The following is a 26,478-nucleotide window of genomic DNA, read 5'->3' as shown; positions in this document are numbered from 1 at the left end:
AACTAAACAACACCAGACGTTATGTAAAGGATGTTGGATTCTGTTAGACTATCAGCAATCAGTTCCGCCTTTGTTTCTGCAGCTTTCTGAGGGAGAGGCTTTTTGCTGTCTCCCAAGAAAGGAACAAGGTCATCTAGCCCTTCTGCTGATCCAGTGTACTCCTTTTCTTGACTTTGTTAATTGCATAGTACAGTGGGGCTTTTTCTCTGCATGGACCACATTTTAACAGAGTCACTTGCATGAGTCACCTCCCTCCTAATCATGATTCATTCCAAGGACCAGCTTCCTTTCCATCCATGACTGCAAAAAATCCCCCTGACAACTACAGCAGTTGCTTGTATGGAAAAATAAAAGCCTTTAATACAACTTTAGATTCTTCTAATGAGATATGGTAGCTGAAAATGAGGAGGGGCCAATACCAAGTTACCAGCTAGCTTTCCAAGGATCACTCGCAGGTACTCTTTAGATCACCAGTGATCCACATCCTCTAACCCAGCAAAATGGTCTTTTACCAGACCATGACTTCTCAGGTGATAGAATTTCTTTTACAGTGAAGTTAGCTCATACAAAAGTTGCCAAAAAGAAATTAGCAGGACTTTCTATTTAGCCACAGAACAGATACAGAAAAGGCAGTGGTATGCAGGTTCCCCTCCTGAGTCTTACCAATGTGCCTCAGCCCTCATCAATGTCATTTACTAACTTAAAAGCATGCTGTAATGAGAAACCAGTGACCCACTCCTTTGGGTTTACCACACAAACCTTTTTTATATCCTGAGTGAGCTGCACCTTAGAATGTGTCCTCAGTCTTCACAATTTTTAAAAGATTTGTGACTATCTAGCGTATATTGCAGATCCAACTGCCCTGGAAGAGTTAAAACAAATCTAATGGCTAGTAGAGGTATGGCCCTGGAGCTATGAAAAGTCAGGACTTCTGGAATTTGGCACTTGACAATGAATTATAGAGGTGCAGAATTGACACAGCTGCATATAACCATGGCCACCGAATTAGCTAAAATTGGCCTTGAAATTTCCTCTCGGCGTAGAGGCACTGCAAGCCATCAAAGTCTGTGCTCACAAGCAAAGAATTTCACAAAATGAAGTGAGCATTTATGACAATATCCATGTTTCAATATGATTCGCAGTAATTGCAGTCAGAAATCCCCCAAAGGATCAGCAACGCTCAGCCCACATCTCAAGTCTGGCTTAACAAATTCATAAGAAGATTTCAGGCCATTCTGTTAATTTAAGTCAGTTTCCACTTCTATGCAATTTTAGGAGAAAACTGACACAGAGGGAAATTCAGACCTGGCATAAAGTGGATGCAGCTAGGACTGATTTCAGTGAGAGTCTTCACTATACACCAGGATTCAATTTGGTCCAGATAGAGATGGATGGACACACACAAGCCATAAATGGCCTTTGTCACGATTCAGCAAAGTACATAATCACATGCGTAACTTTAAGCATGAGTAGTCTCATTGATGTCAGTGGAACTATTCACATACATACTTAAATACCTTGCTGAACCAGAGCCTAAATAAATATAAAATACATTTGACAGCAGAATTTCAGAAGCCTGGTTTTTGTTTTTGATGGATCTTTAATTTTTTTTTTTTTTTTTTTTTTTGGAGGGGACTCTCTTGCTATCTCTACATATTGCCTGCAAAAACTGCATTAATGCACTATGAAGTTAGCAGAGTTAATATTTTTAAAAAATCAAAATACAATAGTTACTTTTTCCAGCAGCAACATTACTATGACCATGTGGCACATTCTGTAATTTTTGTTCTTGATACAGTGAAATCTTGATTTCCCCCCCCCCCCTCCCCCCCGAACTTAGTCAACAGAAACTCTTATCTGAGAGTTGTAACTGCCCACAAGGTATTGTACAATGGCACAGCCAACTGCAAGGGGAAGACACTATATATAACCTCCACCTTTTACAAGAAGACTGGAATGAGAGAAGAGTACAGATGTACAAAGTAGCTAACTTAAGGGTGCTGTTGGAACCTTGAGTTTTCCATTCCCTTCCTTAGTTCCCAATCCTGTGAAGACTTTTGTATGTGCTTAACTTTATGCACTGAAATGCCATTGACTTCAATGGGTGTAAAATTAAGCCTGTGAAAAGGTCTTTGCAGGATCAGGGCCTTACTATGTTTTTTTTTTTTTAACTGTACAACTTTAACACTGCATTAGCATGATCAGGAAGGAAGTATGGTGGTGCGGTTTTGAGGTATGGGATGTGAAGTGTGTAGACCTGCATTTTGCTCCTGGCAGTGCTCCTGGTTTTCTATTTGAGCTTGGACAAGTCACTTAGTGCCAGTCCCATATGGTTTAGTGGTTAGGATTCCTGGTTTTCACCCAGGTGGCCTGGGTTCAACTCCCGGTGTGGGAATAGTGCACAGCTTTCAGGCAGAGGGATAGCTCACTGGTTTGAGCATTGGCCTGCTAAACCCAGGGTTGTGAGTTCAATCTTTGAGGGGGCCATTTGGGATCAGGGCACAAACTGGGGATTGGTCCTGCTTTGAGCAGGGGGTTGGACTAGATGACCTCCTGAGATGACCTTTTCCAACTCCGGTATTCTATGATTAAATCAGGCTTCTGTGGTTACACTTGAGATTTGGTCCTGCTCGCTGCCAGACACCCTCAGCTCCCACTGACTGTAATGAGAACAGAGTGAATGTTGCACTGTGGAGGCTCAGGTCCTTAATCCCTGTGTGTCTCCTTGTCTGTAGAGTCTTCACCACAGGGTGAAAGTTCCCAGGGACAATTCCCCAGACAAGCCAAGTGTTTGAGGGCTGCCAGAGGGTTGTGCCTTTTAGCAGATATTCTTCCTAAGAATGAAAGGCAGAAGGCAAAGAAAAGCAATCTAAAATGTACAGAACACACATGAAACCCTTTGACAACTTCTTAAGTATTATATTGTCCAAAAAATCCATCCCTCAAAAAGGAGTTGCTTCCTTCTACCTCATATTGTCGTACGATGTAGGACTCCACCATGTTACCCACATCCTATACATCTTTCCACTATGCTTACATGGTTCACCCATAACCCTTTCATCCCTCAAAGCATGCCTCCTTCCATCCTCATGTGCTTCCTTCTTCTGCCCCTCCTCTTTCCACTACACACTCTTCTTTCCTTCTGCTGCCAGGATCAACCTTTGTCCCCATGCAGGCTCCTATCCCTACAGTAGGTCCAACCTCTATACAATGATGGTGGTTCTACCTCCCTCTCCCTGGTGTGAATAACTGAGAAGTAGCTGCACAGAGTAGTGGTGGTGGGGATTGTTCTCTTTGTGCCCCATGGCCACGCTGCTTTGCTAGCCATCCCTCTCCCTTTAGGGAACTCAGTCTACAGTTTCAAAATGCTGAATTTTATGCACGTGCAAATCTTACATCAACATTGTTGAATAATAAGGTGGTGGTGGTAAGCACCAAATAGCCAGGAAATACCAGAGTTAAGGCAAACTTAATTTTCTCCTTCTGTGCAGCCTTTAATTTTGTAATCACACATTAAGGAGTTGTCTTTTTATTAAATTTTTGTGAAAACTTTCTGCCAGGTTTTGATGGCAGCAACAAGGGCCCCCATCAAAATGCGTAGGCGTCCTTCTTGGAAAATAAATAAAAATAAATGGCTCAAGCACTCCCATTGAGCCTTTTACTCATATGTCAGCTCTGGGAAAAATAAAATAAACTCTCCCTGGTCACCCTTAGCAGGCAGTCCCAAGTCTAGTATGGGATATTAAGCAAAGGAATATTTTCTTGATGAGAGAGGGAACATGGACAAATGGTTCAAAAAACAACTCGATAAATTCATGGAGGATAGGTCCATCAGTGGCTATTAGCCATGATGGTCAGGGATTATGTCCCTAGCCTCTGTTTGCCAGAAGCTGGGAATGGGCAACAGGGAATGGGTCACTTGATTGCCTGTTCTGTTCATTTCCTCTGGGACACCTGGCATTGGCCACTGTCGGAAGACAGGATACTGGGTTAGATGCTGGACCAGGTTACTGGACTGACCCAGTATGGCCATTCTTCTGTCCTGTGTGTGTGTGTGTGTGTGTGTGTGTGTGTGTGTGTAAAAGCCAGAAACCCACATCAATATAATAGGAGTTTGTTCAACCCCAGTCTCAGGAAGTGTCCATAAGGTGGAAGTCCAACATACTGATCACCGCAACTTCACTCACAATTTGATTTGGTTTCAAGCAGTAGCCCAGGTCATCCAATGTTGAGTATCTTCTCTGTTGGTCCATCCAGTGCTGCTCAGCCTGATCCCAACCTGAGATGTCCACTTGCCCTTGCATAGAGCAGGTAGGGGGCCCACCAAGTTGGATTGGTACAGCTCTGCTAATCTGGCTATGGAGTCTCCTCTGTCACTGCCTCCTGTCCAGAGTCCACTCTCTTCCACTCTTGCTTCAATGCAGAAGTCTGCTAAGCTAGTCCAGCCAGGAAGTCCACCCCACACAGCTGCCAGTCTGGAATCCACAGATTCTCCCCTTAGGTTGCAGGATCCTCGGTTAAGGAACCAAGGGCACACAGAAGCCCTAGGGAAAGTGCCTGCTTCTTGGAGTCGGGCACCTCACACCTGAAAGAGCACCTTCCATCTCCTCTTTCTGGGCTCAAGCTTCACTACCCCATTGAAATCTAATTCTGGGAGTGTTAGGGTGACCTTGCGCTTGGGCATTTTCAACACAATTTCTATGTCTCTTGTAAATATTGACAAGGAAATTATTTATTATTGCCCTTATACTCAAACACAAATATCCAACCTGGTAAATGAAAATTGTGGGTAAATTAATTATGGAAATGGAATTCACAGAGCTGTCTCCTCCCCTTCTCACTTACACAGGACTCCTGGGAGCTCCATCCCTCTAGGCCTTCTAGCAAAAGGCTATACTTCTATACCATGGGGTTCGTTGTCCCTGAAAGAAAAGTGTGTTAACATTAAGATAACAATATCATCATATAAACCTAGTAAAGACAAAGTGCTATAGTTTTTACCTCTATTTATCTGGTTGATGTTAAGGGGGGCTGACTTCAACAAGCTACATTGAGGTAAAAAGTTACAGTGCCTTGTTGTCTCCACCAGGATTTTATGTTGAGAATGCTATGGATATAAAAACAGCAATTTTTTTTTCCAGTGAAGACATACAAATTGTCAATTAACCTGGGGTAGTAAAACACATGAATAAAGGCTAGTGTGGACACTCCCTACATGTTTGTTCTTTAGCCTTACCTGATCACTAGTGTAAAGAACATCTGTAACCAAGAACAAACATGGAGAGTGTCAACACTAGCCTGTACAAGTGTATTAAGTACCTAGAGTTAATTAGCAATCCATTTACTTTAGGTACAAAAGTCTAGTGAAGATGAGCCCTTAGTGTGCTAAGAGAAAAAATTAAGTTTACATTAATTTGGGCATTTCCTGACAGTTCAATGCTTAACTGTGCAACCTAATTGTTCAGTCATGTTAATATAGGGATTGTGTGGTTGTAACATTAAGTATTTCAAAATTCACAAAGTCATGGAAATGTATGGCTCGAAGGGATCACGAGAGGTCATCTAGTCCATCCCCTGGCACTGAGGCAGGACCACGTATGTAGTATGGATACTTATGTATTGTAGGTGGGCCCAAGTTATGAAGTGCACATCCGAATGTGAAGTTCCTCAAAACTTGTGGGAAACTGGATTCACATTTTAATTTTGAATAATCGCTATTCAAAACCTTGAACAGTTTGACTTTTTTTAGTGTCAAAGGTCCACTAGACTGTGATGGACTTGGGCCAGTTATTGTGAAAGCAAACAAAATAAACTTGTTGGTAGTTTTTTAAAAAAAAAAAAAAAAAAACCCTTTGAAAGAGGTCTCTGGAGTATCCACTGTATAAAGAACACCAGAAAGTGCGCACGCTACACAGGCATAAATAAGGATGCAAATATACAACAGTAATAACGTGGGTATGGAATTCATCTAAAAGCCTTGCGGACTTCATATTTAAATTCTGCAAGAAAAGCTGATTTCCTTCTGGTACTGAATGGAGAATTCCTTATTCTTCCAGCCTCTCAACTTCAAGGATTGGAAGAATGAAATAAGCAGAATTAAAAAATTATCATTAGTATGTTCCTTTGGGGTTAGCCATCCTTTGTAACTAGTTTAACTTTAGAGTCTAACATATCATTGTTGAAGACTATAATTTGATTTCTCCCTAGATCAAGACGTTTATCTTTTTAATATGCATGATGTTACCTCTATACTATCTGGCATAACAAAGGGCTTTCACATCTCCAGCCAGGATTTTCAAATGTGAATTCTGATTTTAGGTGTCCAACGATCATCTTAGAGGAGCCTGGTTTTCAGAAGGTGGATACCCAGCACTTTCTGAAAATCAGGCCTCTAAAGGTATCCCAAATTGGGCAGCAAAATCACTAGTCACTTAAGTCTTGACCCCAGATTTCTACCACCAGACTCCAAATTTTTTTATATGACTGCAGAGGCACCCATTTAGAGGCCCTGTGTCTCAGTGCTCTGTCTTGTCTCATTTTGTGAACTAGCACGTGACTGAAAGTGATGAGATCCTCACTCTTCAAGTGGTTTTATAGAGTAGGAATCTAGTTAATTGTAATTCCTTGATAATTCTGAAGATTGGAACTAAACGGGAGGGGAGAGGAAAAGCATGCCAGGCACACCTGTTCCCATCATATGAACATACAGGTTTATAACAAATCCATTATCTAGAAATTGTTGGTGTTGGGACACTAGGCATCACAGCTGGGACTAAAACACTGTTCCAACACTCATTTTGTTCCAACATTCATAAGCTGCAGTAGCTATTTTAAAACCAAATTGTATCATTTTGATGTCAATGTTGAGGCTTGACAGAGCCCTTTTAATAGTGCTGAGCTGGATCTCATTTTAATGATCACAGAATTACTGTAGAAAGTAAAGTATGGAGCACTGGGGAATTTAATAGCAACTGCTGCAAACAGTAATTGATTGTGAAGATTCTCTTCTGAATCTATGAGGTAGTCACTTTACTGTACCAGTAATAGACTGCAAAGTGGTCTATAGAACTCTCTCTTAAGTGTACCTTAGTAAAAGGTTCTTATGTGTAAAACACTGCTTCTAATGCCAGGTCTACACTAGCACTTCTGTCGGCAAAACTTTTGTTGCTCGGGGGTGTGAAAAAACACCCCCCTGAGTGACATAAATTTTGCTGGCATAAGCGCTCAGGTGCACAGCACTATGTCGGTGGGTGATGCTCTCCTGGCCACATAGCTACCACTGCTTGTTGAGCTGGTTTTATTATGTCGATGGGAGAGCTGTCTCCCATCATGAACACTACTCCTAAGGGAATTCTGTGCCAAAAAACTAAAAATTCTGCATATTTTATTTTGTCAAAATAAAACCATATCATCACACCATTTTCAATGATTTGTTGACAAGTATTTTGGAATAAATTACCAAAATTGAAAATGGTGTCATTCTGTTGTTGTTGCATTACTATGTTTTGACAAATAAAATATGCAGAACTTAGCAGAATTATAAAACTTATTTTTTTGGCACAGAATTCCCTCAAGAATACCAGAGTTCTATGTGGTGCAATCTGGTGTGTGTGTCTGTGTATGTGTGGGGGTCTGGGGGCAAATCTGGATGCACAAGGGTTCAATGTGGGGTTCTGGGTACAGGGGGAATGCGAGTCCAGGTGAAGGTGATTAGGGCTCAGTGTGGGGGAGACTGGGTGAGTGGGATGAGGGCTCAGGGTGCAGCTGGTTGGGGCTCAGTGGGGTGCAAGTCTAGGTGTGGGGGGCTCCCACTGCAGGGAGTTTGGCTCAGCGTGGTGGGGGCCATCTCTATCCCTGTTCTCCTCCCCACCCCTCTGGGACTAACATCCCTGGATGACCAGGGCATCACCAGACCCCCCCCCCCAGTGACTTACCTCTTTTCTTCTCCCCCCCTCTCCCCCCCATGATTTACCTCTCCCCCAGCTGCCCGAACAGACATGTCTGAACTGCCGGGAAGTGGCAAGTGAGCACTGGTGCGGCTTCTCTTTGCTTTCCCACAGAAACCATTTTCTGTGGAAAGTCAGAGAATCTGCAGAGGGGCATTTTTCTGCTGCACTGCAGGGCATAGGATTCCCCCAGGAGTAATGAGTGCACAGCTATATTGTGCTGCTGTAAGCTTGTATGGCTCAATGTAGACATAAGTTCAGCATTATCTTAACAAGAAGATATGGTTATGTGGACTATTGGAATAAGGGGGCCAAGAGTTTTTAAAAAATGGGTGCCTGAAGTTAAATAGCTGGATTTTCAAAAGTGCAGATCCTCTAGCACTTTCCTTGGATTTCAATGGAAACTGCTGGGTCCTCTGCAATTTTCAAAATCAGATTACCTATTTCAGTGCCTAAATATGGCTTTGGGAGTCTAACTGTAGTCACCCATTTCTCCCCTCTCCCTCTCAATCTTGGCTAATTCTCTGAAGAATTGGAAGCAGGAGAGAAGTCATTTGATATAGACTTCTATAGACTCAGTGCGACTATAAGCTTTGGAATGACCCTGAAAGCATACATTTGTTTTTTATATTGAAGGGAGATTTGAATTGTTTTTATTAACTGGCATGTCTGACAGAATTTTGTGATGCTCAGGAAAGAAAGGGTTCTAAAAGTTTGGAGAATTTCTTCTCTTTACACAAACTGCAAGAAGATCATCAATATCTAGGGCTGGAAGGGATCTCAGAAGGTCTTTACTGCGGTAGGACCAAGTATACCTATAAGATCAGTCCTTAAAGATGTTTGTCGAACCTGCTTTTAAAAACCTTCAGTGACAAGGATTCCACAGCCTCTTGAGATAACCTGTTGCAGTACTTAGTTATTCTTTATAGTTAGAAATTTTTTCCTAATATGTAACCTAAATCTCCCTTGCTGCAGATTAAGCCCATTAAGTCTTGTCCTACCATTGGTAGACATGGAAAACAATTGATCACCATCTTTATAATAACCCTTAACAAAATTGAAGGCATATAATGTCCCCCCTATGTCTTTTCTCAAGACTAAACATGCCGATTCTCTCAACTTTTCCTTATAGGTCATATTTTCTAAGACTTTTATCATTTTTGTTGCTTTCTTCTGGATTTTGCCAATTTGCCAACCTCTTTCTTAAAGCGTTGTGCTCCAGGTGAAGCCAGTTTTGGGCACCACACTTTCAGAAAGATCTTGTAATGATGTCAATGAAGGAAAACTCCAAGGTGAATGAATAAGTTATTGGTTATGAAAACTTGGTAGTTAGGGTTGAAAGCCTTCTTAATTAAAAGATAGTTTGGAGGTTAATAAGTTTTCAAGACATCAATAATTTGCTAGGACAAATAAAGTACTTAGAGAACACTGGATACATGTACGGCCATTTCTTGCACTAGCAAAATTAAAGCAATGCATGTTCCAGAGCTGATCAAATAATCCAAAAATATACTCTTAGAAATCAGGGTCAATTCACAAGCAGAAAAAAAGGACCATTTTTCCTATGAATATTAGTTCCAATGAATAATTTGACCCACTCTATTCCAGACCCAAATTATTCAATATTGGGTGTGACAGGCAGCTTGGAGGGCCAGGCATCCTAATGGTTAGAGCACCTGGCTCTCCGTCCCCTGCTTGGTTGAGGACCCTCAGTCTTTAAGGCCAAGGGGGATAGGGGCACGTGGGCATTCCCTCTTCACCGAGTCCTCACCAAGGGCCCTGTGTACATCAACTGCTGCCCTGGGCTACCAGTCCATTCAGTTTGGGGGCATGGCCTATCTAGTACAACTTGCTGGCTACTTTCTTCCCATAGGATCTTCTCTGGGGTCTTGGGTAGCATCTGGCCACAGTCCCAGGCTCCTTCAGGCAGGGCACCTGCAAGGTGGTGCAGGCAAGCCCCACAATGGCTCTGGGATTTACTCACTCAGTTACCTCCAGCACTGGAGACTCCTAGGTCCTCTTCACAGTCTTCCCTTGGCTGGGGTCCAGTGCTTACTCCCTCTGTGCTGCCTTAGCCAGCAGGCTAATGTTCCTACCCCTCAGGTAGAAAGGCAGCTAGCTCCGGCCTCTTTGCCTTCAGCCCCAAACTGAGCCTTTTCTTCCCCCACCCTTAGGCCTAGCATTGGCCGCAGGTATAGCGGGACATGGCTAGCTGGGCCCAAAGGCTCTCTTTAATCCCTGCTGGGCTGGCTAGCAGTTTCTCTGCTTCATCTCAGGATATTTGTGTAATATTCAATAAATGCCATCAAATAGCAAGATGAACATGAAACAATGTAAGATTCTTTCACCTTCATATTTAGATTGTTTATCTATCTATACATTTCACATTTTATTCCTTATTCCCAAAGGTGCATATACCCTGGAGGGCTACTCGCACAGATATCCCTAATATGCTTCCATTGAAATAAACGCAAGTAATTTCACTGGGAGCAAAATTAGGCCCGCAATGAATCAAAACAGACCATAAAGAAAGCTTTAAAATATTCCATCCACAGCACCATTCATCCATTTTGACAAATAACTTGATTATTGCTACTTTCATGCCTTTGGGAACCCCTGCTAATCTAACATCTTGATCTGAGCTTGTTTACCAGGTCATCAATTCAATTTATCAACACTTTACAGTATTCGTTAATCTCTGCATTGTGTCCATTTGCAGTTATTTTCATGCCGCATATGTTTCTCAAGGCTCCCTGCTACTGCTGATGCTAACCTATTCGGGGTCCTAAGCAGGAATATTTTGGGATCCCCCCCAACACATACTAATAATTAATAGGACCCCACAGGCCTGCCGACAGTGGGGGAGGGGTAAAGGGAGCAATTGCTCAGTGGCCCAGGAGATTTAAAAGGGCCTGGGAGCTCTGGGCCATTTTAAATTGCCCTGGCAGGACACAGGGCTCCTAGGCGCACCCGGGGTGGTACCGGCGGTGGCAAAGACAGCCAGGTGAGCATGTGGAAGCCCTGGCCATGCCAGAAGAGCACTCATTGATTGTTCTTCCCTGGGGCCTGGAATTGCAGTCGGCAGGCCTGAGGCTCCCTTGAGCTGCTCAGGGCCTTAGAAATTTCTTAGTCTGCTTATGCCTAGTGCCAGCTCTGCTTGAGTCAAAGTTCTATAGTACAGTACAACCCTGCCAGCCTGATTCATACCTAATCTACCAATATCTGACATCTTAATATTTGTTTAGCAGTTGCAAGACAGTTAACTACATCTGATCCAATATCCACCAAGGCTATGAAGTCAAGAGCAGGCTGACAGTCTTAGCAGGCAGGAACTTGGGAGCTAGAATGTAAGCCCATTGAGGGCAGGGACTGTCTTTTAGTTCTGTTTGTACAGCACCTAGCGCAATTGGGTCCTGGCCAAGGTGTTATAGTAATCAAATAATTAATAATAATAATAATTGATAAAGAATATTCACCAAATCTCAAATAGACTTAATGCTCTTTGTAGACTTTGAAAATTCTCCCCAATAACTATTATAATTTTAAAATAAACTTTAAAAATATAGCTTGAAGACAGGTGAGCAAGCTCGTGCCTGTGGCCCCCATTCAAAAAAGCATTTAGACACGTACTTAAGTCCCACTGAAAGTAATTCTTCAGCATTTGGCTGAACTGGGCCCTGAGCTGGACACATGATAGTGCAACTTTAATTTTCTTTAAATTTAAGATGAAGCTCAGTGTAATCTTGAACAGAGCTGATCAGATTATTCATATTTGCTGTGGGTTTAGCACTTTTTTTTTCTATTTTGTGAATCATTCACAAACTTATCCTGACACAAAACAAGAAGAATTTGGGGCTTTTTAAAAATAATTCAGACACAGTTTTTTAATGTTAAAGGATCCCAGAAGTTACAATGGCTTGTAATTTTCTATGGCACCATTTATCTCAAAGTATTTGACCATTATTAATGAATTTAGCCTTTCCACACCCTAGTTAGGTTGGTGATTATTATCTCTATTTTACAGATGAGGAACCAAGACACAGAGAGATTAATTCTGTGGAAGAACTGGACATAAAACCTAGAGGCAGGTAACAAAACCTAGAGGACATAGAACCCAGAGGTTCTAGTCCCATGCCTTCACCACTAAACAAACTTAACGCTGGCGCTCAGTCTAGCCTACTACTATTACTTAACTGTTATAGGATTGCAAAATGAGAGACCTGGGACGGCAATAATATAATTATTACAGTTTCCAACATATGGGAAACTGACTTGGATTTTGCATGCTATACAGAAGAAAATATATTCTCCCTTACAACAAGTAAAGTGCTGTTCTTTCCCAATGTGAGTCATAGCATGTAAATGAAAAGGAGAGAGTTGATGCTGACAAAGAAAAGCCTAAAGGATAAAGCATGTCATGTTGTCTCTTCTATACCTGACAAAAACTGAAGGTATAATTTCAAGGACACATGCACATCTTGAGATGTTTTGGTCATAAACAAATGTATTTCTAGCATGGATGACCCTGCAGCCAGCTCGAATATCGTCAGTGATGGGAGCTGGCTGGCTTGTTGCTCAGGGAACGTTGTTGTTGAATTGTTTTTAATTTTTGTTTGAGTTTCCGTGGAATTAGTCTGTCAGGCTAGTACCATGACTGATCTTCTTATGTCACTATCAGGCTAAGAATAACATTTTCTTCCTCTACCTTTCTATTACTGTTCACAAACCAAGGTTAAAATAAGAGATGGGCTTAAGTCACCTTAGATCTAGATTTTGAGCATACTTGTACACTACCACAGCAGTGTAAAGAAGTCATAATCCAGCCCTAGGAAATACTCTTGGGGCAAGAGAGTTCCCTGGATGAGACAGAGCTGTGAAAATGGCTCTATTTCCTCCTCTGACAATAGGAAAGGTGCCAGGGATGTGGCTGGAGCATGCGTCTTACCAGCTATTCTCATTTGCAGCTCTTAAAGGCAGTGCAATTTACAGCAGCCCTGAGGCTGCTGGAAGTTGCACAGGAAGTCAAACTGGCCCTCAGCCAGCCCAGAATATAAGCAGACACAAAGGTGAGGTCAAGCCACAGGTTCTGTTGCCTGCAGTGCGCAGAGCTTGGGCAGGATGGAGACTCTGCCCTTCTGGTATCTTCCTCGCCCACAGCAAATAGTGGTCAATTTATTTTGGAATTTAAGACATGTCTTTGATTTAACGCTGGCTCCACCTGTGGAGCTCTCCACAGAGCAGGATGTTTGCACATGCTTCTTTCCCTGCCTGGGTGGATAGGGGGCATGGTTATTTGAATGGTAATTAGTGAAGGGTGGGAGATGATTTTTCCATCCATGAAACTTTGAGATTTCAGAAATGTTCCCATTCTGAAGTGGGATGAAACGGATGTTCACAAGTTTTTCATAACAAAACAGAGCAAGTAAGAGCTTCACCCCAACTGAGGGTGAGGACACTCACCTGGGAGACCCAGATTCAATTCCCTGGCCTGAATCAAACTTTGAGTGCTCTGGCCAACTGACTACTGAGGTCTCCCAAGTTCCATCCTGGACCTGAGAAACCTCCGAGACTAAACTGGGAAGTTCCACCACCCACAAAGTTTCAGTTTTGACACCTCTCCATTTTCCAACAAAAGACCATGTCCTTGAAACATTCCCAACTAGTTCTAATTGCAATAATACCGAGGGTCCCTGATCATTGAGCAGGGCCCCGTTGTGCCAGGTGATGTACAAACACAAGATGGGTTTCTGCTCGGATGAACTTGCATCTGTCCCTGCTGCCCTCACTGTGTTAAACCTGTGCAAGTGTCTCTGCTATGGCTCCAGCTGGTTTGTACAGCAGGGCTGAGAGCCAGAGGAGCAACAGGAACTGGATGATCCCCATAGCACAGGCCCCTGTGGGCTTGCCAGATTTCTGTGTGGAAATCTGGCCAGGAAGTAATGCATTTGGAGCTATAACAACTCTTTGTGGGTTTCCTATTCAGCTGCTACTCAGGTGGACCCTGCAGGAATGTCTCTTGAAAGAAAAACATGTGGCCATATCTATATACAGTATTAGAGAATGTGCATGTAAACACGGGGTTCTGAATCACTTTTTTCATTTAGGATAGAAGGTCTTATTTAAGAAGGGGGGAAATATGAAGGAAAAAGCTGTCTACAGACAAGCTGGAAAATATTGTACAAAAGTTGTGAGTCAGAATAAAATGACAAAGAGCTTCTTTTCCCCTCTTGAGATTTAATTCACAAAACAATGCTACTCACATCCTTCTTATATCACTAGTGAAAATGAACGGCAGCCTCATTTTCAGTCCCTCGTGGATGCAAGGCCACGTCGCCAAACGTTGTGCAACCTGGTAAATTTGGAAGTTTCTGTCCAGGAAAGGCTCGAGACTGGACTCGCAATGATGATGTAAATTAGATGGGAGATAAAGCTGTATGCGGGGAAGTCTTTGGAGTCTCGACACTGTCTGGATCTGGTCAGTGCTGTTAGTCACACACTTTGAGCACCACATTTGTAACAGGAGCCACTGAAGTCAAAGGGCAGGGTATTTAGCTTCTTGTAACTCTGACTCGGATCAAGTGAAAGGCCCAGGAAATAAAGTTCAATTTCTTTCCAGAACTACTGCGTTACATGTTTATTACAATATACACTACTTATTATAGCCAATAGCTTACCAGATGTCAGACATTTTCTGATGTAATTAACTGCTTCATAAGCATTCCCAGTTTATTTTTTGAAGCAACACAGGAAGGACTGTCTTGTGGTTAAAGCACAGGACTGGGACTCAAGCAATCTAGCTTCCATTACCAGTTCTACAACAGAATTCTTGGCCTGAGACACCTCTCTGTGACTTGGTTTCCTCATTTTAAATGTGGCTGATAATACTTCCCTCCCTCACATAGGAGTTAGTTTTATTTAGTTTGCTTGGAAAGGGTTTGGAGATCCATAGATAGAGCAGACTCTAGAAAAGCAAATATTTTATAGTTTCATTTTTAATAAATTCCTTCAAATTTGAATACCGTAAGCACAGAACGCAGCCATTGACCAATATATAACTGGGAAAAATGTCATTGCGGTAAGATTGTTAACCTAGGCGCCTGAGCTTTTTTGTGTTTTCCATTGACTTAACTGGGCTTTGTATCAGGGCCAGAGCGGTTCAAACTCCAAGCAGTCAAAAATCTTGAGTCAGATCTCCCACAAATCATGAGATTTTAAAAAAGCAATCATTTTTTGTTTTTTTTTTATTTGCCTCTTAGGTTCTGAGCCTCTAGGTTGCATTGGTTAGTGTTTTCAAGCTTTTCTCTGCAGCAATGAGGCCTAGAAACTTCCTCTTTTATACCTCAGTATCATGAGACTTATGGTAAAGTTGCAATAGTTAGCAACACTAGTTGCATTGCTACTCATGTGAGCTGCCCCCTTGGCCAAAACCTCCTGTGAGTAAAGTTGCTAATGTGCAGAAGTCTTTTCAGGACTGGGCCATAGTTCTCCAGTGCTTGTTGATTTAAGTATTAAGGAGAGGTCTAGTGTTACTATTATCCTTTGTTTGTTTTTTTTTGTATATAATTTTTTAAAATTCAGATTAATGTGTGATTGGACAATGTACAAGATATGAGCAAAATTATCCTGCTAAGCAATGTGGTCAAAGTCACCTCATTTGATGAAGGCTGTTGAGTGAAGATCAAGCATGATACTGGTTTGTTATCTGATATATTCTTGTTCTATGTCCTAAATAAGTCTAGCCCTCTGATCATAGAATCACAGACATGCAGGGCTGGAAGGGACCTTGAGAGATCATCAAGTCCAGCCCCCTATGCTGAGGCAGGACCAAGTAAACCTAGACCATCCCTGACAAGTGTTTGTACAACCTGTTTTTAAAAACTGTCAATGAGGGGGATTCCACAGCCTCCCTTAGAAGCCTGTTCCATAACTTAACTAACCTTATAGTTAAGAGCTTTTTCTTAGATCATTTAGGGAGCTTTGGGTTTGATGATATTTTTTTTTTCTTTCATTAACAACTGTAGGCCTCATTGCTCCCCACTGATCAAAGGCAAACTGGGAGCAATCCTCTGTGCAAGGATCATGTCCTGTCTGCACAGAAGGATGGGACAGCCACTCCCCCTGCACACCCCTCTCCGAGAGGCCATTATGTGGATTGCAGAGCCTGAATGTGGAATGGAAGGAGTTAGGCCAGATGTGGTCCTGGTGGGGTTAACATAGCTTTCCTTTCACAATCCTCACAGGGAATATGCTACCAAGTGAGGATAGTTGTTCTTGCTCATCCTCTCTGTGCTATGGAGTCTGGACTCCCTAACTCTTCTGTAAGGGACAAGTGCCTATCCCTTTATGGAAGAATTCAGAGATTCTCTCCTCTGATCCCTCTCAAGAGTTCTTACAGGGGAGAAGGCGAGGTGGGCTTAAGCTTCTAAACTGGGGCTTCTTTTTCCAGCTAACTGTATTCAGTTTAGTTTAAACAGATGAGTACATAATTGGTTTTCTTAAAAAGAAAGAAGAAATAGAAACCCATCTGACACCTTTTTCATACTCAACATCCAAACTGGAACTCTTTCAATACTTGGAATTATCCAGTCTTTGGCAGTTTGATGAATCCTAATGACATGTTCTATCTTTAGTAAAACAAAGCAGCTAATCGATGTAAGATATCATGTAAAGGACTATAAGGCCAAACACATTGTCCTTACACAGGCAAAGTTTCCATAGATATCAATGAGAGTTTCAATATTGCCAATCACAAGACTGGCTTAAAAATAATACATTCTTGGTTCTTATTTGCCTTCTGGTTTTTGATCCTTTGGGATTTAAGTTTTCAAACTTTCCTCCTAATCTTGTTTTAAAAACTGAGATCCCTCCCCCAATAATCACATGACTCCAGAAGCTGGGGATTTAAGTAAAAACTCCAAATATTGAGACTCGAGATAAAATTATGAAAGTTGGGAACACTGGAGTTTTCCCGGTACTGGACTGCAGCATCAGACTCTGCATGTGTGTTGTGCTTCAGGAATTGAACATCAAATGGGACATGAACCCCAGATTTCCTGGTTTTAGAATCAGTTTTCCAGTAGTTTAAAATACATTTTATTTCTGCAGACTCATGATGAACACGAAGGGAAAGCCTTTCAGATCTTTTGCAGACTGGCTACTATTATACTGCTTACAGTATTTCCCTAGTCAATAGTAAATCTTCCAGTCATGCTGGAAAAAAAGAGTAAGCACAACTTGTGGTCATGTGCTAAGATGAGTTCAGCAGTACACAGGAATCTTCTTCCTATTAGGATTCAGTGATCTCTTTAAATTCCAAGAGATATTTGTCAAAGAAGCCAGCGTTAGGGGTTGTGACTTCTCAGATTTTGGTAGAAAAAAGTAATGCTTCAGTATTATAAACCTCATTTTGATACTTCTCAGAATGTAAAGTCTCCCTATAATTTAAGATTTCTTTTCTAGGATTTGAAAAAGACAGTGCTCAAATGTACAACATCTTTTGAATGCTATGCTGCATCTTATCAGGAGCCTGTACTATCCCTCAAATATTTGTTTTTCTTTCAGCCATAGCCATTTTCATCAGAAAACTTTAGCCCCTGCTAGAAATTGCCTATGCATGCCTATGTGAGAAATGAGGTACGCAGAGTTTTTTTTGTTTTTGTTTTTGTTTGTTTGTTTTAAAGCCTTAAGACTTTTCTACACTTGAAATGCTCTACTGGTACAGCTGCAACACTGCAGCTTCACTGCCGTAGAGTTTGTTTAGATATTCCCTATAGTGATGGGAGGGGTCTCTGATCTGAGTAGATAATGCACCTACCTGAGAGGCAGTAGCTAGGTGGACAGAAGAATTCTTCTGTCAGCCTAGCACTGTCTACGCCATGGGTTAGGTCAGTTTAAATATGTCCTTAGGTGGGTTGACCTAACTTTTTAGTGCAGACCAAGCCTTAGTCGGGACTTATTATTTGTATTCCAATAGCATCTAGAGGCCCCAATAAGCACTAAAAGATTGTACTGCTTTAACTATATCAGTACCTACCATGAATACAGAATGAAGAAAGCAAGCCTGGTCCAGAGTTTAGATTGCTAGCCTGGGACTTGGAAGAGCCAGGTTCAGTTCCCTGCTTGGGTGTGTACTTTGCAAGTCACTTGGAATCTCAGTTCCTCATCTGTAAAATGGATATACTGATAGTCCGTACCACAGAAATGTTGTGAGGACCAGGACTCGGAGACGGTTCCTGTTCTGCAGAGCTTAGTCTTTATATGGACGCATGAAGAGAAAAAGTATGTAAACACACAAGCAAAAGGATCAGAACAATGGGCAGCAAACATGTTATTTCCACTTTTAAAAAATTGTTTTGGATAAATAAGCAAATTCTGCTTGATCCTTTCAAAAAGATGAGACTAAAAAAATTAGGACTGTTCAGCTTTCAAAAGAGATGATTAAAGGGAGATACGATGGAGGTCCATAAAATCACGAATGGTGTAGGAAAAAATGAATACGGAAGTGCTATTTACCCTTTCCCACAATACAAAAGCCATTGGTCACTCAATGAAATTAATAGGTAGCAAGTTTAATACAAACAAGAGGAAGTACTTCATACAATGTGCAATCAATCTGTTGAACTCATTGCCATGGGATGTGGTGATGGCCAAAAGATAAATGGGTTCAAAGAAGAACTAAAGTTCATAGAGGATAGGTTCATAAGTGTCTCTTAGACAAGATGGTCAGGGATGCAACCCCATGTTCAGGCAACCCTAAACCTCCAACTGCCAGAAGTCAGGAGGAGAAGATGGGAGTGGATTACTCCATATGCCCTGTTCTGTACTCTCCCCTTGAAGCTGTAGTACTGACCACTATTGGAGACAGGATACTGAGCTAGGTAGATCGTAAGAATAGCCATACCTGGTCAGACTAATCTTCTTATCCTGTTTCAGTTTAAATCAATGTGAATGGAAGCAAGTCTTATGTCTGACTATGATATAAGGGTGCTTTCTTTGCTTTGAATTTGACTTAAAAAAAAATGCCCAACAGCCAAATACAGCTCATGGTCACTCTCTTAGGATATATCTTCACTGTAGGGTTAGCCTAGATGATTGGCACCCCAGTGTGAGCACCCAGGTTAGCTTAGCTTTGGTGTGAGCATCCTCACTGCACAGCTCCACCCATGTTCCTGAGTCCTTACTGTATCTGCAACTCACCTGTGTGTTAGGGGACATATCCCATGGTTTTTTGTGCTGAGATGATCTAGGATTCTTTCCCATCAATTTCAGAAGAACTTGTGTTTTCTTTGAGGGGAACTGTGGGAAGGCATTGGAGAACTATCGGCACTTAAGTGATTTAGCCTGCATCCTTACTGTACAATGGGTGGGTTCCATGTTCCAGCCTGACTTAAAGTGGCACCTAGGCTTTAATCCCTCCTCCCCAAGCCAGTAAACTAGTTTAGTTTAGTCTTAAAGCATTGCCAAACCCAGGTAAAATGTTTGTGTGTGGATGGTAGGAGGGGTTGGGCTAAAACCTGAGTAAGAGCCTGGGTAATTCTGCAGTGAGGATAAACTCTATGGTTAGAATAAGGGTAAGATAAAACTGGTCACTTACAGGTTTGTACTGCCGGCAAATACAAAGTTTTGCAGATGAAGTCCCTCTAATCAAGACACTTCACCATTTGATCTTGGCTGCAAGTAAGGTGATCTCATATCTCAAAACAAGTAAACCACGCCCCACCCAACAGAAGGAGAATGGTCGGAAAGAGGGCAGCATATGGGTGGGAATAAATGAACTTTAGTGCTTATCACTGTCACTTATAGACAAATACCACAATTAAAGGGCAACCTGAGCCCAATTTTATCCCCACTCACAGCAACTGGAGATGGGGAGCAGAAGAGTCAGAAGTCTTTCCCTTTTATCCTTTGAAGTGGACTGTTGACAAATTCAGATGAGCCTGTTGATCTGCAGAAACTTTACTATTAGCATTAGAAAGATGCCTAGCAAGTGCTATTGACAAAAGTGAGCAGCTGATTTATAGTATTAACATTGGGGTGGAATCTGATAGATGGATGGAGAAAACACAAGCTGGAATATTTTTTGCTAGTGGCATTGTAACATTTTGTGACATGGCTGTATAATAGAGGCCTTGTCTTGCCTAATAAGAAAGGCGTGTTCTTATCACTAAAATTTATCCTGACCTGTTAACATGTAAAAACTGCCTTGTCTTTACTATGGATTTTACCATATATTAACTAATATGTGGTGCAAGAACACCCATTTTTTCCCTAATGTGGATGTGACCTCAGAGCTTCCAGAAAAGCTCTTTGGAAATTAAAGGATTTGCTAGGGTTCATATTTCTAACATTGACCCTGACCCTCTGATGAGCTCTCCATGAGCAAAGGAGCCAATCTATGCAGGCTCGGGGCATTAGGAACCACTCTGCTGGAGCTGACCCTGAGGAGTTCTGTGCGCTTTGTGTAAAGTACCACGTCTTTTGTCCCTGTTGACTTCAGTGGGAGTGGAGGGGGCTCAGTAGCTGCTAGGTCAGATCCTTTATTTTAAATATTCTAAAATAGACTCAAAGTTGCCAAGAAGAGACCTGTATTTTAGAAACTAACTCTGCTAGAGGCATTGATTCATATTTTCACTCTGAGGACATTTTAGTTGCTGAGTGAGCACTGTATGCTGTTGTTAGCACAGTAAAAGGAGGACAGATATTTTAAAAGCTAGGCAGCTTTCCAACCACTGAGTTTGAGATCTCTTCTGCACCTATGCCCACCACACCCACCATAGCTGTATTCCGCCTGCCTACTCCCTTCTCACAAGCTGTCTTCACTGCATAAGGTGAGTGTGTTTTTACAGTGAGCTAGCTAACTCATGTCATAGAATATCAGGGTTGGAAGGGACCTCAGGAGGTCATCTAGTCCAACCCCCTGCTCAAAGCAGGACCAATCCCCAACTAAATCATCCCAGCCAGGGCTTTGTCAAGCCTGACCTTGAAAACCCCTAAGGAAGGAGATTCTACCACCTCCCTAGGTAACCCATTCCAGTGCTTCACCACTCTCCTAGAGAACTTTTCCTAACATCCAACCTAAACCTCCCACACTGCAACTTGAGACCATTACTCCTTGTTCTGTCATCTGGTACCACTGAGAACAGTCTAGATCCATCCTCTTTGGAACCTCCTTTCAGGTAGTTGAAAGCAGCTATCAAATCCCCCCCTCATTCTTCTCTTCCGCAGACTAAACAATCCCAGTTCCCTCAGCCTCTCCTCATAAGTCATGTGTTCCAGTCCCCTAATCATTTTTGTTGCTCTCTGCTGGACTCCTTCCAATTTTTCCACACCCTTCTTTTAGTGTGGGTCCCAAAACTGGACACAGTACTCCAGATGAGGCCTCACCAATGCCGAATAGAGGGGAATGATCATATCCCTCAATCTGCCAGCAATGCCCCTACTTATACAGCCCAAAATGCCATCGGCCTTCTTGGCACCAAGGCCACACTGACTCATATCCAGCTTCTCGTCCACTGTAACCCCTAGGTCCTTTTCTGCAAAACTGCTGCCTAGCTATTTGGTCCTTAATCTGTAGTAATGCATGGGATTCTTCCATCCTAAGTGCACAACTCTGCACTTGTCCTTGTTGAACCTCATCAGATATCTTGATGTAAAATCCTAGTGGACTCAAGGCACTGTGTGGTGTGTTTTTTTTTTTTTTTTGTTCGTCTGTTTTTTTTTTTTTTTTTTTTTTTTTAACCCTGATGTAGCTAGTGTGGTAAACTCCAAGTGGAGGTTATAGTGTTTACCTCAACTAGCTAAATCAAGGTTAAAAACTACCCCTGACTTATCTCCTTGTAAACTCCTAGTTGAGACAGCTCTTTTGGCAGTGATAATATAACCTGCTTTGTGGATGTTAATGGGGTTTGTAATCAAGTTGAATTAGCTTGATTGAACTAATCTGACTGGAGGAGGGGGGAAAAAAGCACTTTGTTTCCTCCTCTCACCAAGGCATTAGTGACATAGAGCCTAATTCAAAGCCCATTGAAGCTGATGGAAAGCTTTCCATTGACTACACTGGGCTATAGATCAGGCCCATAGCTCTGAGCTGACTGGTGTCCAAATGTATGACATGAGAGAGTATTTCAAATTGGAAACGCTCAGAATTACGGAGTCGACAAAAAACTATCAGAGGCAGAAGTTTAAAAGGTGGGATTCAATGTCTTTTGGTTGTATACTGTCTTAAATATTTTTGTCAGAAGCTGACGTTAAGTCATATGACAACAGCAGATTTGTGCAGGACAATACTCATTTTGGGTCAATGCTTAGTGTCACACCTTGTCAAAGTGTGGGTGGCAGGTAAAAGCCTCCCTAGGGGAGGAGTTAACTGACTCCATTAAAAAAAAAAGGTTCTCATTTATCTGTTTAGGGAACATCAAACTCACTGAGACACAAAATAAAATCAGACTCCTCTGTACATTTGCCCCGAGTTGCATGTTTTTGAGCAACATGAGTGGAACAGGGAGCTTTGCTAGTTCTGTATAATCTTATATACAGACTACAAAATGAAACTAAAAATCTGATCATACATTAAATGGCCTCCTGCATTGTCAGAATTAATATGAGCTATGCCTGCACTAGGGAGGGGAAAAAGGGTGCGTGTGTGTGTAAAGTGGCTAGCCGGGGCTCGACCCTCTCCGGGGCGGCGGGGAGCCACACTGGCTCACGACACGCAGATAATGTTTGGGGAAGTTAGTCCGGCTGTGGGAGTCTCCCTCGGCAGCCCTTTCGGCAACTGAAACAAGCATCGTAAGCCCGGGCCCTAGGTCAGGGCAGTGCAACAATCAGTCAGGTGCTCAGGCCCTCCTGCAGGGGCTGAACAGTAGCAAACAGTTTTTAGAAATAGGCCCATGTTAGTAGGCCCAGGCCCTAAAGGACCTAAAAGAGGGGGAGACTGCCACCCATGAGTTGGGGGAGAGGGGGACGCAGGCCCTCCCACTCCACTGCATCCTAGCACGGGGCCCTGCAGCTGCAGGAAACCTGCTGTTGTGTCAGTGGGGCTCCTGGCTGCAACACACTGTCATAGGCTCTGGCAGTTCCTCAGCCAGACTATGATCTGCTGCCTCCGGACTACTTCCTGATTCCCCCTCTTGGGGTACCTGGGTCCAGACGGTGTCCTCTGGGGCGTCCAGCAGCATGGGTTCCTCAGGGTAGCTGGCAAGCGGCAGGCTCAGCAACTCCTCTGGGTAGCGGCCATAGGGCAGGTCTGGCAACTCATCCTATTTACTTCAGACCTTTTTCTTGTTTCTCCAGATCATTTTGAATTTTAATCCCATCTTCCAAAGACTTGCAGCTCCCAGCTTGGTATCATCCACATACTTTAAGTGTACGCTCTATGCCATTATCTAAATCATTGATGAAGATATTGAACTCCTTTGGGTAGCAGCCCCAGGGCAAGTTGGGCCAGTCCTGGCATGCACCTTGGGTCACGGTGGAGCCACACTGCCTCATTACAGTGTGTATTTTAAGAATGAAATATCACATATCTTAACGGAGACAACCTCAATGTAGTGGTAGCTTTACTTCAGTGTAGCTGGTGGAAGGGAACGCTAGGCATCACCAAGGGTTCATTATTATTTATTATTTGCATTACCATAGCACTAGGTCCCCAGTGTGCTAGGAACTGTACAAAGAAAAGAAAAAAGACAGTCCCTGCCTCCAAGAGTTCATAGTCTAAATAGACACGACAGACAGAGTGGTAAAGTGGATAGAACACACAAGCAAAGTGAACAATGGGATGTCAGCAAATGCCTTGTTCAGTTCACCTTTTTTTATGTGTTTCGTTAGGAGGGGCCAAGCTAAAGGGAAGGAGTGAGACTGGGGTGACAATACTGTGAGGGAGAAGGGTGGAGCAAGGGGGGAGGGATAGCTCAGTGGTTTGAACATTGGTCTGCTAAACCCAGGGTTGTGAGTTCAATCCTTGAGGGGGCAATTTAGGGTTCTGTGGCAAAAATTGGGGGACTGGTCCTGCTTTGAGCAGGGGGTTGGACTAGATGATCTCCTGAGGTCCCTTCCAACCCTGATATTCTATGCAAGTATCCAATCAACCCAGGGCAGAGGAAGTCCAGTCAAAACTGTAGAAAGTTCTCCAAAGGACCAGAAGTCCCTGCTTTGGCTACTTCTCTCAACTGAAATTTCTGGCTGGATCCTCTTTGCCTTTTCCACCCAAGCCCACATGGTGTGGAGAGGCACACCATATGGATCCTAGTGCCCCCAGAGTGTAGGGGTGGCGGGTGTCTTCTCTGCACAGATATGGGTCCAAGGGTGGCCCTGACTGGGCCCCATTTTACCCCTTCTCTCTTAGTGAAGCAGTTGCTCCTTTGGCAGTTTATGCCCCGTCTGTTCACCTTAACCATCTACATTGAGATTCCTTCTCTATGCTAGGCTAGCATAATAAAATGTATGCCTTGCACACCTTTTTTCTTAATGTAGACAAGCACATAGAGTGCGGTCACTCAATACTTTGAAACAGACTCATCCTACAGCACCTTGAGGGACTATCTGGAGAAAAAATTCAAAAGTGGGTGCCCCCATTTGAAAATATACTGCCCAATATATCCTGACTTATGTTTGGCTAATGAATAAACCAGAATGTTCAGAAGGATAATTTTAAGAAGAAAATATGCTAAGAAATAAGTTACTGTAACATGCTGATGTATACAATCATAAATCACTTTGGAGCCTATGGCTTTCTAATTTCTTGGTAGATAACCAAACAACTGGCTAAATTGATAGTTTGTAATCAGAAAAAAGTTCTAGACATCTACATTTAGAAAATCCTGATAAATACTATTACAACAGCCTTTGTATAATGTAGTTAGACCTCAAACCTCCTAAGAACATGCAATTGTAGGGGTTGAATTTTTTTACAGTTGAAGCTAACTGTTATGTAAATTAAAAAAAAAAGTGTCCTTTTAATTCCTTATGAAACTTTTTCCTGCTTTTTTAATATTAGACGCAGCAGAAATAACACATCTCCCCTACTTTTTATACAGATCTCCTTGGACGATCAGAAGAACTGCAGTGTGATCTTTCCAAGCTACTAATTGAAGGACTGAAATGTTAAATATTTAACACAAAAATATTTTTCACTTAACTGTCTGGCATTTAATTTAAATAAGTATTAACAAAAAACAACCCCGCTCCCAAACCTAAAGTTTTAAATCGCACAATTAAAATTCCTTTCCCTTATTTGCTGTAGATTCACATCTTTGGTACTTGTGAGTCCAAAATTCTGCTAGCCCTTTATTCGTCCATAGGTGCATAGCTTAATTTGTAATGAAAAAGGTGCTGGGTCTCAAGCAATTGTTTTACTTTCAGAACTGACACTGCAGAGGTGGGAACATAGACAGATCCTGATTTAATATTAAAAAAAAACTACTGAAAGAAAACATGCTGAAGAAAAAATTTTCAGGCCTTCTTCATCCATTATAAAGAAGACTTGCTCACATTTTTTCTTCTTTGCAGTTCACCTTTAAGATGTTCTCTTATCTCTCAGAAATACTGCAAAGAAATATTTAATATCTCAGTTGACAGATCAGATGAGCTGCATGGAGCAGATATGTAATGTCTAGTGATTAAATGGGTTATCTGATTCTTCATACAGCACACATTTATTAATAGTGTAGACTGGAATTTGTAGGAAGAGGTGAACATGGACCCTCTCTGGTTAACTTAGATAATCAGACTATGAAGAAATAATAAAACTGTGGTCAGGGAACACATATTTAACTTCAACTTCAATCTATCATTTTTATTATGATAAACCTGTCACAAGCTACTGTATAATAATTATGCAGAACATTTTTATTATTATTTAGTGATGATTCAATATACAGTCCTTTTCAGCTGAGGATCTTAGATCGCGTCACAGTCATCAAGTAACCATGCTATTAACACTACCCCATGAAGTGAAGTATTATACCTCTCTTTTAATGAGTAGTAAACAAAACTCCATCTTGTGTAACAATTGTTATGGGGGATCTGATAACGAGGGTAACATCCCAAGGAAGTTGAAGCATAATTTGATTTTGCTTTTATAGACTGAATAAAATGTTTGTCACATTTTGCTGTGCATTTTACATGTGAGACAGAACCTGCCCCTGTTGTGCCTTGCTCAGCAGCGAGAACATCACCAGCACTTTTGTAGCCATCATATTGGTCTGTGATAGGACTTAAGTCAGAGAGGTTATGTTAAGTTATTTTTCCCTAGGAAACTCAGCAAGTCATTGGTAAAGGCAGGAGAGAAGTGAGGAGTCCTGATTCCCCACCCATTATTTTAACCATGAAACCTCATTTTTCCCATAGATTTTCATGGTTAGTTAATTGAAAAGCTGTGTCATTATTATAGAATCATAAAACTGGAAGGGACCTCGAGAGGTCATCTAGTCCAGTCCCTCATACTCAAGGCAGGACTAAGTATTCTCATTCTAGACTAGGGGTCTCAAACACGTTATTTCCTGTGGCCCGCCACGCTCCCCATGTGCCCTCCCCC

The 26,478-nt window shown here is 42.1% G+C and overlaps 1 long non-coding RNA gene and 1 other non-coding gene across 2 annotated transcripts; both read left to right on the top strand.

Annotated features, from left to right (window-relative positions):
- Positions 1–2,323: 2,323 nt before the first annotated feature.
- Positions 2,324–2,395, top strand: TRNAE-UUC. Its single transcript has one exon. It is a non-coding gene; the product is annotated as a tRNA-Glu (tRNA).
- A 14,570-nt stretch (positions 2,396–16,965) lies between these two features.
- Positions 16,966–26,049, top strand: LOC122458810. The gene is made up of 2 exons (XR_006279085.1): positions 16,966–17,579; positions 24,980–26,049. It is a non-coding gene; the product is annotated as an uncharacterized LOC122458810 (long non-coding RNA).
- The last annotated feature ends 429 nt before the right edge of the window (positions 26,050–26,478 follow it).

This window comes from Dermochelys coriacea, chromosome 2 (assembly GCF_009764565.3).
Source record: "Dermochelys coriacea isolate rDerCor1 chromosome 2, rDerCor1.pri.v4, whole genome shotgun sequence".
NCBI lineage: Eukaryota > Metazoa > Chordata > Testudines > Dermochelyidae > Dermochelys > Dermochelys coriacea.
This window is presented reverse-complemented; position numbering and strand designations above follow the sequence as displayed.